Source organism: Bos grunniens, chromosome 8 (genome assembly GCF_055505025.1).
Source record: "Bos grunniens cultivar Pamir isolate PY7600 chromosome 8, Bosgru_T2T1.0, whole genome shotgun sequence".
Classification (NCBI taxonomy): Eukaryota; Metazoa; Chordata; class Mammalia; order Artiodactyla; family Bovidae; genus Bos; species Bos grunniens.
The window spans coordinates 32050010-32055057 of record NC_141172.1 but is presented as its reverse complement, the minus strand read 5'-3'; the positions used below and the strand labels follow the sequence as shown (position 1 = coordinate 32055057).

Sequence of the window (5048 nt, the reverse complement as noted above, 5' to 3'; positions counted from 1 at the left end):
TACCCAAAATAGGAGTGTTGCAAGGACTGTTACAGGGAGTTAATAGTCCCTGCTCCTTTAAATTTTTGATGATGGGTTTTAACCCTTCCTTAACTTCAGGTTTCAGTGGATACTGCTTCTTATGTGGAAATACGTGTGGGTCTTTGAGCTTAACAACTACAGGAATAGCATTTTGTGCTCGACCCACAGATTTTCCATCAGCCCATACTCTAGGATTTACATTTTGTTCAACTAAAGGGAGAGAAAGGGAGGGCTCCATATTCATGAAAACAGAGGCATGGACCTTGCTCAGTATGTCCCTTCCCAAAAGGGGTGAGGGAGATTCTGGCACAATCAGAAACTCGTGTGAAAACAGCACAGAATCCCAGTTGCAAGATAAAGAATAGCTGAAATAATACCTTTTGGCTCGTCCAGACAGTCCCATTATGGAAGCGGATCGGGAAGAAAGTGGGCCAGGGGCTTCAGTAAGCACAGAATAAGTTGCCCCAGTATCTAAAAGGAAATCGACGGATTGGCCCCCCACAACTATTAATACCCGGGGTTCCTCAGGTGTAATTAGGATGGGAGTTTGTGTGGGGACCCCCGGGCACCTTCAGTCCTGATTGTCTTGAGAGTCTGACCCGGGAGACCTATGCCTCTGGGGGCAGTCTCTCTTCCAGTGTGGTCCTTTGCAGACCGGACATGGAGCCGGGGGCAGCTTAGATGCCTGAGGGCAATCCCGCTTGAGATGCCCCTCCTTTCCACAGTAATAGCAAGCCCATCCCTTTTCACCTGGGCCCCTCTGGGCATTTTTCTCTGGCTATTTAAGAACGTTTTTCATAGCCAGGGCTAAGGCTTCCGCCTTTTCCTTTGTCTTTTCTTTTGCCTTTCTTTCTTTTCCTCATATTCTCTACCATAATAGACTGTCTGAGCCAGTTGTAACAGAGTATCTAAAGACTGATTTGGTCCATACGCCTGTTTCAATAGCTTACGGCGGATATCTGGAGCTGACTGAGTGAGAAATCTATCCTTTAAGATCACTTTTCCCTCTTCACTTTCGGGATCAGTCTCAGTGAATCTGCGAAAGCCTTTTCTCAGTCTATCTAGGAATTTACCAGAAGCTTCCTTCTCCTCCTGTTCTATGTCTGCCAACTTGCCATAGTTTAAAGGCTTAGAACTCGCCTGCCTAAGTCCTTCAAGAATACATCTAACAAAATGACTCTGATCCCATCTTCCTTTAGCTGTGTTGTAGTCCCAGTCTGGTTCTATAGTTGGGACCGCCTGATTCCCAGTGGGGAGGGCCGCTATCTCGTTCTCCCTCTTCCCTACTGATTCATTACCAAGCCACTCATCTCCATAAGCAACCGCTTTTCCCAAAACTCGAGTCTTTGACTCAGGAGTCAGCGTTTGTCCCAAGATATACATCACATCCTTCCAAGTGAGGTCATAAAGCAGAGTAACACCTTTAAAAGCTCTAATATATTTTTCTGGGCCCTCTAAATAGTCTCCCAGATCCTCCTTGATTCTTTGTATTTTTTTGATAAGAGAAAGGCTTATTAACTCTCACAGACTGATTATTTCTCCCGGTGGGTGTTTCATAAAGAAGCAACAGCTTGTGTGGCTGTTCCTCAGTCTCTCTGGCTGTTCTGCGCATATGATCCCAGGGATAGATTGGAGAAACCTGTTTTTCCTCCTCTCTTTGTCTCCTGTCCTCCATCTCATCTCTTACTTTGATGGTCTGAGTTTCTACTGAAACCAGACTAGTCTGAGGTCGTACTGAGACAGGAGTTGTTTGGACCTCCATGTGGGCAGTTTGAATCCCAGTTTGGAGTCCCAGGTACGGGGGCAAAGTAAGAGGACAGGAGGGAGCTGAAGATTTCACGCCCAGATCTATACCCTTAGGACACAAGTCTGGCATATTTCGCAGAGAGAAAAAGGGCAACACATATGCTACTTCTACCCATTTCCCTTGTTCCTTACAGAACCGGTCTAATTGTAGAACAGTATATTTAAGAGACCTCCAACTGGCCACCGTTCGCCATCCTCCAATGGATACCGTGGCCATGTAGTATCATATAGGAAGACCAGGTGTGTTTTATTTAAGCCCTGGGGATCATATCTATCCCAGTTTTTCAGGATACAGTTCAAAGGAGTGAGGCTGGAATTGTTAGCTCCCATCTGTAAGAGAGAAAAAAAGTAACCAGCGCCAATTTTCTACTGGAGGCGTCCCTCTCTGCTCTAGATGGGGGTGTAGACAGACATTACACCAAAAGCTTTTCTTTCCTGGTCGGACTTAGTCTGTCCCTTACCGATGCAGGTGCCGTACTCGTCCCTCCCGGTTCTACCACCTAGATGAGGTGGGGATGTACCAGGGGTAGACTTGATAGCATCCCTACTTGACGTCCAGCTCTTCACCTTTAACCTTGCTTGCCTCTGATGTCACCCGGGGTGAATCAGAGTAACCTTCCGGAATGCCTCCCAAGCTAAGACCGCTGTGGGAAACATTCGTCACCTGAGTGACTGTGCACGACCCTGAGTATTTCCTGACTACAGTAAGACCGACATGAACATAAAACTGAGATGTTCTTTCCAAGCATCACCACACCAGTATAACAGTCTCCTCTGATCTACTAAGAGCCAGCGTTACCAAAGAAAAAAATCCATTGCAGTCCCAATCTGAGTACCCTTTAACCTCAGAGATGTTCTGGGAGCTAGAGCTCCATCTAGCTTCTGAACTTTCGATTCCTAGCGAGGCTAGACACTTTCTTGACTACCAATCCAAGTTTGGGACCTAAGTCACAGTACACAGTAACAGTATAGATCACAAGTCCCTTGAAAGTCTAGGATCCGATAGATTAGGTTAGTACTTCTAATTCCCAAGGAGTTATGAAATGGTCAAAGAGACCGAAAAGTTTGACCGAGAAAGGAGAGTTCAGTCCACACGCTTTGCCCATTTCTGGTCGGTTCCCGAAGGAGACATTGGGTGCCTCTTGGCATTGGCAGGTCGGTATAACACCCTGACAGGTTTCTGCCATAAGCCGTATGAGATCACCATGGAACCGCAGAGCAGGGCCCCTTACTTGCTTCATGCAGGGCATGCCATTCATTCACACAAGCACACCGTAGAGTTAGTAAAGCACAGCAGAAAACGTGTTCGCTAAGAGAACAAAGAACTAAAGCTCCAAGCATCCTTACCTTGTCCTGAAGGATCCCGGACGAGCCCCCAAGATGAAAGGTTGTTGTTGAATCATGCGAATACACTGGGATTCTTGGCCCCCGGAGGAGAAGAATTCAATCTGGGGCCAGAGACAAGGCTTGATCGCTCAGAGCTTTTGTGTAATAAAGTTTTATTAAAGTATAAAGGAGATAGAGAAAGCTTCTGACATAGGCATCAGAAGGGGACAGAAAGAGTACCCGCTTGCTAGTGTTAACAATGAGGTTATATAATTCAAAGACTGTCTGGAGGTTGTAAAGACCTCATCAGATCTACTCCCATAATTTACATTTTAAGATAACACTGTCCTCAGGCAAGATATATCCTTGTAAAGACCAGGTCTACTCCCATAATTAACATTTTAAGATAACAGAAGGTTGAATCCAAAGACTGTCCTTAGGCAGGATACATTATTGTTATATAATCCTAAGGAATGTGGAGAAAGAAAAACAGTTTGTCCTTTCTTCTTCCTTGAGAATTCCAGACCCCTCTCTCCTTGGGGACCCCTAGATTTCCTATCAACCTGCCTAGGAAATGACTCTCTCATTAAGAAGAGGTGGCAAGAATACACAGAAGAACTGTACAAAAAAGATTGTCACGACCCAGATAATCACGATGGTGTGATCACATAGAACCAGACATCCTGGAAAGCAAAGTCAAATGGGAATTAGGAAGCATCACTATGAACAAAGCTAGTGGAGGTGATGGAATTCTAGTTGAGCTATTTCAAATCCTAAAAGATGATGCTGTGAAAGTGCTGCACTTAATATGTCAGCAAATTTGGAAAACTCTGCAGTGGCCACAGGACTGGAAAAGGGTCATTTTTCATTCCAATCCCAAAGAAAGGCAATGGCAAAGAATGCTCAAAGCACCGCACAATTGCACTCATCTTACATGCTAGTAAAGTAATGATCAAATTTCTCCATGCTTCAACAATACTTGAACCATGAAATTGCAGATGTTCTAGCTGGATTTAGAAAGGGCAGAGGAACAGAGATCAAATTGCAAACATTCATTGGATCACCAAAAATGCAAGGGAATTCCAGAAAAACATCTACTTCTGCTTTATTGACTATGCTAAAGCCTTTGACTGTGTAGATCACCAGAAACTGTGGAGAACTCTGAAAGTGATAGGAATACCAGATCACCTGTCCTGCCTCTTGAGAAATCTGTATGCAGGTCAGGAAGCAACAGTTAGAACTGGACATAGAACAACAGACTGGTTCCAAATAGGAAAAGCAGTATGTCACGGCTGTATATTGCCACCCCGCTTATTTAGTTTATATGCAGAGTACGTCATGAGAAATGCTGTGCTGGATGAAGCACAAACTGAAATCAAGATTGCCAGGAGAAATATCAATAACTTTAGATATGCATATGACACCACCCTTATGGCAGAAAGTGAAGAACTAAAGAGCCTCTTGATGAAAGTGAAAGAGGAGAGTGAAAAAGTTGGCTTAAAGCTCAACATTCAGAAAACTAAGATAATGGCATCTGGTCCCATCACTTTATGGGAAATAGATGGGTAAACAGTGTCAGACTTTATTTTTTTGGGCTCCAAAATCACTGCAGATGGTGACTGCAGCCATGAAATTAAAAGAAACATACTCCTTGGAAGAAAAGTTAATAACCACCTAGATAGCATATTCAATAGCAGAGACATTACTTTGCCAACAAAGGTCTGTCTAGTAAAATCAATGGTTTTTCCAGTAGTCTGTGTATGGGTGAGAGAGTTGGACTATAAAGAAAGCTGAGCACTGAAGAATTGATACTTTTGGACTGTGGTGTTGGAGAAGACTCTTGAGAGTCCCTTGGACTATAAGAAGATCCAACCAGTCCATCCTAAAGGAGATCA

General features: G+C 44.2%; 1 long non-coding RNA gene across 1 annotated transcript; it reads right to left on the bottom strand.

The window, feature by feature from the left end:
• Window positions 1-2058: 2058 nt before the first annotated feature.
• Window positions 2059-3734, bottom strand: LOC147366902 (uncharacterized). Its single transcript, XR_015169150.1, has 2 exons — window positions 3175-3734; window positions 2059-2157 (listed from the first exon to the last, which is right to left on the bottom strand). It is a non-coding gene; the product is annotated as an uncharacterized LOC147366902 (long non-coding RNA).
• Between the last annotated feature and the right edge of the window lie 1314 nt (window positions 3735-5048).